This window comes from Molothrus aeneus, chromosome 27 (genome assembly GCF_037042795.1).
Source record: "Molothrus aeneus isolate 106 chromosome 27, BPBGC_Maene_1.0, whole genome shotgun sequence".
NCBI lineage: Eukaryota > Metazoa > Chordata > Aves > Passeriformes > Icteridae > Molothrus > Molothrus aeneus.
In genome coordinates, this window is record NC_089672.1 from 5,283,938 (window position 1) to 5,293,295 (window position 9,358).

Here is a 9,358-nt window from a genome sequence, read left to right on the forward strand (position 1 = left end):
CCCTGGCCCCACAGATCCCAGCCTGGGGACAGCCAGAGCTCTGTCCCTGCCCCTGCAGGTGTCCTGTCCCCACAGCCAGGCCCAAAATCCCCCCTGGATTTGGGGGATTGCAGCAAGGAGGAGGTTGGCTCTGGAAAAGGGAGTTCCAGGCACTCCCAAAAGCTGCCTCTGCTGGGTGCTGCCCAAATTTAAAGCTCACCAATAAAAGCAGGGATGAAGAACACAAGCAGACATAATGTCAGGGATGAGGGAGGATTAATTAAAATGAAGTGAACGAGTGGATAAGCTGTGGATCCCCTGCGTGAGGCTTGGGTGGCCTCCAGGCTGGGCTGCTCCTGCCTGGGCGGGGCACAGGTGAGGGACCAGGGCCTGGCCTGAATCCCTGCCCTGCCCTGTCCAGCTGCAGAACCATCCCCAGGAACACCAGGGAGGAGGAGATCCATGGGATGAGGAGCTCAGGATCATCCCCAGGAACACCAGGGAGGAGGAGATCCATGGGATGAGGAGCTCAGGATCACCCCCAGGAACACCAGGGAGGAGGAGATCCATGGGATGAGGAGCTCCATGGGATCAGGAGGTGAACCATGGGATCCGGAGCTCCATGGGATGAGGGGGTGAACCATGGGATGAGGAGCTCAGGGTGGAACCCCAAGTAAGAGGTGAACCATGGGATCAGGAGCTCCATGGGATGAGGAACTCCATGGGATCAGCAGCTCAGGATCATCCCCAGGAACCCCAGGGAGGAGGTGAACCATGGGATCAGGAGCTCCATGGGACAAGGAGGTGAACCATGGGATCAGGAGTTCCATGGGATGAGGAGCTCAGGATGGAACCTGAAGAGGTGAAGAGGTGAACCGCTGCTTCCTGCTCCATGGGATGAGGAGCTCAGGACCCCTGGGAGCACCCAAGGCCAGCTGGAGCACCCTGGCACGGTGGGGACATGTCCCTGCCCTGTCCCTGCCCATGGCAGGGATGACACTGCCCGTTCCTCACTGTCCCTTCCCACCCAAACCACTCCACGCTCCCCTGCTACCCCACAAACCTCACCCAGAGACCTCCCATGGGATCAGGAGCTCCATGGGATCAGGAGGTGAACCCTGGGATCAGGAGCTCCATGGGATCAGGAGGTGAACCATGGGATCAGGAGCTCCATGGGATCAGGAGGTGAACCATGGGATCAGGAGCTCCATGGGATCAGGAGGTGAACCATGGGATCAGGAGCTCAGGATCATCCCCAGGAACACCAGGGATGAGGAGCTCCATGGGATCAGGAGGTGAACCATGGGATCAGGAGCTCCATGGGATCAGGAGGTGAACCATGCGATCCGGAGCTCCATGGATGAGGAGGTGAACCCTGGGATCAGGAGCTCCATGGATGAGGAGGTGAACCATGGGATCAGGAGCTCCATGGGATCAGGAGGTGAACCATGGGATCAGGAGCTCCATGGGATCTGGAGCTCCATGGGATCAGGAGGTGAACCATGCGATCCGGAGCTCCATGGATGAGGAGATCCAAACGCCCCGAAAACAAAGGAGCAGAGATTGAATTTTTCCTACTGCAAAGCCGTGCATGGAATGCCCATAAAGATCCCAATTCCCCTCTGCCCGGGCTGCTCCCGTGTCCCAGGGTAAAACCCAGCATTTCCCAAGGCCGTCCCAGCCCCGGGGGACGCTCGGGTTGCGCAATCCCCGCGTGCCCCGGGGATGCTGCTGCCCTTCGCTGTTTGTTTGCTTAGCAGCAATTAGAGCAGCGTAATTACAATCAGCGCCCGGGTTTACATAAAGGATCCGCCGCGCTTGGGCGCCCCTGCTCCGCCGGCCACGGGGCCAAGACAAACCTCGGGAAAGGAGGGGGAACACTCGGGAGAGCAAAAATCCGACCTGAAACGGGGGCTGGGGGGGGGGGGGGGGTGGAAAACGGGAGAGAAAAGCCACAAAAAAAGAGAGAAAAACCCCCAAAAAAGAGAGAAAACCCCCAAAAAAGAGAGAAAACCCCCCAAAAAAGAGAGAAAACCCTCCAATAAAAGAGAGAAAACTCCCCCAAAAAAGAGAGAAACCCGGCCCAAAAAGAGAGAAAACCCTGCAAAAAAGAGAAAAACCCAAAAAAAGAGAGAAACCCCCAAAAAAGAGAAAAACCCCCAAAAAAGAGAGAAAACTCCAAAAAAAGAGAGAAAACTCCAAAAAAGAGAGAAAATCCCCAAAAAAAGAGAAAACCCAAAAAAAAAAAGAAAGAAAGAAAATCCCCCAAAAAAGAGAGAAGACCCAAAAAAGAGAGAAAGAACCCCCCCCCAAAAAAAAAAAGAAAACCCCCAAAAAAGAGAGAAAACCCCCTCAAAAAAAGAGAGAAACCCCCCCAAAAAAGTGAGAAACCTCAAAAAAAGAGAAAAACCCCAAAAAAAGAGAAAAATCCCCAAAAAAGAGAGAAAACCCCAAAAAGAGAGAAAACCCCAAAAAAGGAGAAAAACCCCCCCAAAAAGAGAAAAAAAAAACCCAAAAAGAGGGAAAACCCAAAAAAAGAGAGAAAACCCAAAAAAAGAGAGAAACCTCAAAAAAAGAGAAAAATCCCCCAAAAAGAGAGAAAAGCCCCCCCAAAAAGAGAGAAAACTCCAAAAAAAAAAAAGGGGGAGAAAACCCAAAAAAAGAGAGAAAACCCAAAAAAGGGGAGAAAACCCCAAAAAAAGAGAAAAACCCCCCAAAAAAGTGAAAAAAACCCCAAAAAAGAGGGAAAACCCAAAAAAAGAGAGAAAACCCCTCCAAAAAGAGAGAAACAAAAAAAAAAGAGAGAAACCTCAAAAAAAGAGAAAACCCCCCAAAAAAAGAGAGAAAACTCCAAAAAAAAAAAGGGGGGAGAAAACCCAAAAAAAGAGAGAAAACCCCAAAAAAAGGGGAGAAAACCCCCAAAAAAAGAGAAAAACCCCCAAAAAAAGAGAAAAAAAAAAAAAACCAAAAAGAGAGAAACCCCCCCCCCCCGAAAAAAAAGAGCGAAAACCCCTCCGAAAAAAGAGAGAAACCCAAAAAAAAAAAAAAAAAGAAAAAGAAAGAGAAAACTGCTCAGGTGCTCAGGATGCTCAGGATGGGGATTTGGGAACGCTGCCGTGTTTACAGACGATGCCAAGGAGACGAGACGGGCACGCCGCGCCTGTTAATTGGCAATTAAGAGGCGGGCACAGCGCCGTCCCGGCAATCGCTGCGTTGGCACACGCGGGAATTTTGCGATTTCTCCCTCCTGGCTTCCGATCCGGCCGTGTCGGTGCGGGCTCGGGAGCTGGGCAGGGTCAGGAGGCGTTGAAGCATCGGGAGGCGCTGGGTAAGGACAGGTTAAGAGCAGCCCAGGGACACCAGAGCAGCCCCGGCTTCCCTGCAGCAGCCGGGCTTGGCTCCGCTCCCGAGGAATCAAAGCAAAGGCTGTAAGTATTAGGTTGATTTTCTAAACAATTCCCCTCTGAGCTTTTAAATGAGACCCAGGTTTTCGGGTAAGCGCAGTGCAGGGCGGCTGAAGGAGGCGGCAAGGAGGGGGAAAAAAAAAAAAAACAACAAAAAACCACTTTTAGTCCGCAAAATAACTGGGATGAAAATATTTACATTTGCTTCCTCGGTGTTTTCAAGGCTTGGTTTAAAAAAAGGGAAGGAAAAAAAGAAAAATAAAAGAAAAAAAAAAAAAAAAGGTTTTCATTTGGGAAAAGCAGCTTCTCTGCAATTTTAGGGGGGAGAAAATCAAAACAAATCGACCCTTTCCAAACTTCAGGAGGTGAAATGAGGCCAGGAACTAAAAAAAAAAAATTGTTTTAAAATCAGGGGCTTTGAGAAGCATCTGGGGAGAAAAGCAGCTGTACCTGGAGGTTTTTCACCGCACACCCTCATCCCAGTCAGTTCTTGCCCTTCAGATGAAAAACTAATCTGATTTTTTTCCTCTTTTTTTTTTGGCAGATCTATGAAAGTCGGGAGCATGTGGACTAATTACTATTTGGGCTAGTTATTATTGTTATTATTGTTATTATTGTTATTATTGCTATTATTGCTATTATTGCTATTATTGTTATTATTATTACTGGGGAGCACTAAACCTCTCTCTTTAATCCTCTCCCTTTCCCTCAGCATTCTCGAATCAAGTGTTTCCCAGCTTTGTTGCAAATTCCTCCAAGGATCCTGGGCACAAACTGGGGGCTGGAGAAGGCCCCCCCAGAGCAGCTCTGCTCCATCCCGTCCTGCCCAACATTCCCTGCTGCCCTCACCCTTCCCCTGGACCCCAGCAGCTCCTGGCTCTTCCCCCTTGCAGTGATTTGGGTTTGCTGTTCCCAGGGTGTTTTTTTGGGGATGTAAATAGGATGGAGGAGGCAGGAAGAGCTGCTCTCCAGGGAGAGGATGTCTGTGAGCGCCTGCCTCAGGAGAACACTTGTCTGGGCTTCCTGGCTGCTCTGGGATCTGTTCTCCGTCCCCCGAGGTGCTGACAGAGGGGAGGAGCAGCTCTGAGCTCAGGGCAGGGGAGGATCCGGGGAGATTCGTGGGATCTTGGAATGGGTTGGGATGGAGGCACCTTCAATCCCACCCAGGGATGTCCCATGGCAGGGACACCTCCCACTGCCCCAGGGGGCTCCAGCCTGGCCCTGGGCACTGCCAGGGATCCAGGGGCAGCCACAGCTGCTCTGGGAATCCCATCCCAGCCCCTTCGCCTCCCTCACAGGGAGGAATTCCGTCCCAAAATCCCAAAATCCCAAAATCCCACCCAGCCCAGCCCTCTGGGAATCCCATCCCAGCCTCTCCACCTTCCCAGGGAGGAATTCCATCCCAAAATCCAAATATCCCATCCAGCCTTGCCCTCTGGGAATCCCATCCCAGCCCCTTCACCTCCCTCCCAGGGAGGAATTCCATCCCAAAATCCCCAAAATCCCAGGGGACAGGCCTGGGGGTGCCACCCTGGGGTGCCCAGGCAGGGGGACAGAGCCAGGACACTCCCGCCCCGCCGTCCCTTCCTCGCTGTCCCCTCCCCAGCACGGATCCCTGCCTCGGGCCGGGAGCCAGGGCTCATCTCCGGAGGATGCGTTTGCAGACAGTTTACAGAATCTGCCTTCCTGCTTTGAAATGTCTGCGCTGCTTTTGTTTCCCGTCACCTGCCAGGGAGCTGGGAGGGGACCCGGTGTCCCCGCGTGACCCTGGGGGGATCCAAACCCACGGGACCCAACACCCCGAAGGCATCTCAGCCCTGATTTGTGGTGGGGGACACACAAAAGAGACACAAACGGCGGAGGGACCCACTTGAGGCTGCTGTACATCCCGGGATGGTGCCAGGGAACCACACTGGGTCACATTTTAAACCCTAAATTTCCTCTTTGGCCCCTTCTGCCAGGCTGGTAGGGTCTGCTCTGACCCTTGGGGCTGTCTGCAAGCAGAGGGTGTTGTTCCATTAAAAGGGGATCACCTTCAGCTGGCCACACCATTGTTTTCCAGTTGTTCAGTGACTGAGGGATCTCAAAGCTTGCTTTCATTTCAGTCTCGCTTTCAGTTTCCATATTCTCAAATTCTTTTGCCAGGCAATCACGTTTGTAAGGCTTTCCTGTTCCATCTTCCCCAGCTCTGTGACCGAGGGGACACCAACTGTGGGACCTCCCTCCTCCTGGAGGCCAGCAGCAGCTGAGCCACCAAGGGTTAAACAGGGCCTAAACCCAAGGGCAGAGCTTTGGGACAAAAGCCATTCAGGCCCTGGGATGGCGGGGATGTGTGGGAAGGTGCCTGAGCATCCCTGCCTGCACAAGGAGGAGCCCAGGCTGCCCCCGGGCACGGAGCTGCATCCTGGCCCTTTGTTCTGCACAGGCACTTGGGTGCCAGCCACCAGAGGCTGTGCTGTGCCCGCTTCCTCCCCTGGCACACAGCGGGCACCCCGGGCCAAGTGTGGCTGTGTAAACACCGAGGGAGGAGGAGGAGGAGGATTAACGAGGCCGAGCGCAGGGGAGGCAGCCAGGCAGCCTTTCCTGGGAATCTGGGAATGCCGCAGGGCTCTGCTCGGGGTCAGCGAGTGCAGCATCCCGGGAGGTGCCTCAGCCTGGCCCCCCCAGATCCCTGCTGCTGCTGCTGCTGAGAGCGTGGGGTGAAGGGGGGGTTTCCAGACTGGCAAAGGAATTGGGTGGTGGGGAAGCTCTCGGTCCAACTCAGCCTGGGGAAGAGGACACTGAGGGGAGAGCTCATGGCAACCTGCAACCTCCTGATGATGGGGACAGAGCGGCAGCTCCAAGCTCTGCTCCCTGTCACAGCACCCAGGGAAGGTCTCGTGGCAATCCACAATTCCTGATGATGGAAGGGGAGAGGCGGCTCCAATCTCTGCTCCCTGTGAGCAGGGACAGCACCCAGGGAAGGTCTCGTGGCAATCCACAATTCCTGATGATGGGAAGAGAGAGGCAGCTCCAATCTCTGCTCCCTGTGAGCAGGGACAGCGCCCAGGGAAGATCTCATGGCAATCTGTAATTCCTGATGATGGGAAGAGAGAGGCAGCTCCAATCTCTGCTCCCTGTGAGCAGGAACAGCACCCAGGGAAGGTCTCGTGGCCATCTGTAATTCCTGATGATGGAAGGGGAGAGGCAGCTCCAATCTCTGCTCCCTGTGAGCAGGAACAGCACCCAGGGAAGATCTCATGGCAATCTGTAATTCCTGATGATGGAAGGGGAGAGGCAGCTCCAATCTCTGCTCCCTGTGAGCAGGGACAGCGCCCAGGAAGGGCTGGAGCTGCTCTGGCAGGGTCAGCTCAGACCTCAGGAGAGGCTCTTCCCCCGAGGGTGCTGGGCACTGCAGCTGCCCAGGGAATGGGAACATTCCCAGCCCTGCCAGAGCTCAGGACAATGCTGTGGGACAGGGTGGGGCTGTTGGGGTGCTTGTGCAGGGTTTGGATCTGTGATCCCTGCGGGTCCTTTCCAGCTCAGGGCATTTCTGTGCCCTCCCTGACCCTGACCCCACCCTGGCAGCGCTGCTGCTGCTTCCCAGCCATGCAGAGCCTCGAGCGCTGCCCCAGCCCCGGGTTCTGTGTCTGAGCTGCAGCTTCTGAGGGACACAAGAGGTTAAAAGCACCCCCCCTAATGCCTCTGCAGAAGGGAGCAGCCCTGCCAAGAGCTTATCTGAGGCTCTTTGTGAACAAAGTGAGCCCTGGAAGGTGCCGAGGCTCGGGGACAGGGAGCAGGGATGCCAGCCAAGATCTGCCCCTGGCCAGAGGAGAAATTTCCATCTCAGAGAGGAGCCACCCCTCTGAGACAGCCCTGCTGTTCCCGAGGGCCTGGGGGCACCAGGGATTTTTATTCCCTGGGAGCTGTGGCTGCACAGATGGAAACCTTGGCTAGAAAACCTCCTGAGGCAGGTGTCCATGCCCCCAGCTCTGCCTTTCTGCTGCCTCCTGCACCTTCTGAACTGGGACAATAAAACCAAACCCTTTTCCCCAGTCTTTAACCCTGCAGGGGCACACGTACAGCTCCCAGAGAAACCAGGGATCACCAGACAGGCACAGGGAGCTCTTCAGCCCTCAAAACCTCTGGGAGAAAACAACTCCAATGATCTGTGGGTCTGTGACCGTGTTCACAGGGGTTTTGGGTTGGGGAAGAGACGAGGATCTGACTCCATGCTTCAGAAGGCTTGATTTATTATTTTCTGATATATATCACATTAAAACTGTACTAAAAGAATAGAAGAAAAGGTTTCATCAGGAGGCTGGCTAAGAATAGAATAGCAAAGAATGATGACAAAGGTTTGTGGCTCAGGCTCTCTGAGTCAGCTGGGCTGTGATTGGCCATTAATTACAAACATCTAAGATGGGTTAATCAAAGATCTACTTGTTGCATCCCACAGCAGCAGATAACCATGGTTTACACTTTGTTCCTGAGGCCTCTCAGCTTCTCAGGAAGAAAAAAATCCTAAGGAAAGGGTTTTTCATAAAAGATGTCTGAGACATAGGTCTGTCTAATGAAAATGTGGGAAAATCTCCGAGCAGCCAGGATTTCACAGAGGCCCCAGCTCGAACTTTCTGCTTCCCAAATCCTCCCGAGATTGGGAATCCAGAGCGACTCCAACCCAGCACTCTTTCCATCCCAAGGCCCAGCCAGGCCAGATAAAAATCAGCTGGGGCCCAGCACGGGCCCATCTATAGCTCTGTGTTTATTTTTAGTAGGGTGGCTCAAAACTGAGCAGCTTCTGAGGGATACAGGAGGTTATGGGCCCCAGCAGTTCCTGGAAATTTAATCCCCAGACCCTTCTCTGGAGCTACTGTGCAGCAGCTCCCTGACCCCACAGTCAGAGCCCTCTCTGTGCAGCTGGGACACAGCCTCAGCATTCGCTGCCTCTGCAAAATCCGAGGGCAACTCTGCCCTGGCCAGGGAAAGGCATTGAGCAGCACCCACGGGGCAGAGATACTGGGAAAGGGTCACTGGGATGGACTGGAGAGGAGAGGAGGTGCCCAGGGGAAGGCAGAGCCCTTCTGTGAGGCCCAGGTGAGCTCTGAGATGCTCCCAAGGACTCCTCCTCCCCATGGCAGCTGGAACTCCCTGTCCCAGGTTGCTTTTCCCTCTAGAATCCGTGCAGGAGCCTCGTGGCTGGCGTTTGGTGCTCCCTGGGGCAGCTCTGGGTGTTCCTGGAGAGGCTCCAGCACAGGGGAGCAGCTGAGAAATTCCCAATCATTGCTGGCAGGCAGCACGAGCACAACTTCCTCCTCTTCCGTGGGCAGAGCTCTCCTGCTGATCCTCTGGTTTAATCCCCATAGAGGTGGATCTAAAACCTGTCCATGACCCACCCAGCTGCTGCCTTGGCTGCTTCTGCCTCCCTGTTCTCCCCCTCTTTTGGCCCCTCCTGGGGTCCCAGGATGTCCAGCCAGGGAGTTCAGGTGCCCTCAGAGCCCGTGGGGATGAGAGGGGCAGAAACAAAGCCCTGGGCAGGTCGGGGTGAGCCACAGGTGAGGGTTTGTCCAGCCTGGAGGTGCCACAGCTCCCCCTGAGCTGGGAGATGCTCCCCAAGTCTCCCAGCAGTCCCTTGAGCAGAGCTTGGCTTTCTCAAAGCATTCGCCATTAGGGATGGATTTATCTCCCTTTCCTTGGCTCTGCATGCCCTGACCAGCCCTTCTGGAAGCCACTGGAATCCCAGAGCTCCAGCAGAAACCACTGGAATCCCAGAGATCCAGCAGAAACCACTGGAATCCCAGAGCTCCAACAGAAACCACTGGAACTCAAGAGATCCAGCAGAAACCACTGCAATCCAAGAGATCCAGCAGAAACCACTGGAATCCCAGAGATCCAGCAGAAGCCACTGGAATCCCAGAGATCCAGCAGAAACCACTGGAATCCAAGAGATCCAGCAGAAACCACTGGAATCCCAGAGATCCAGCAGAAACCACTGG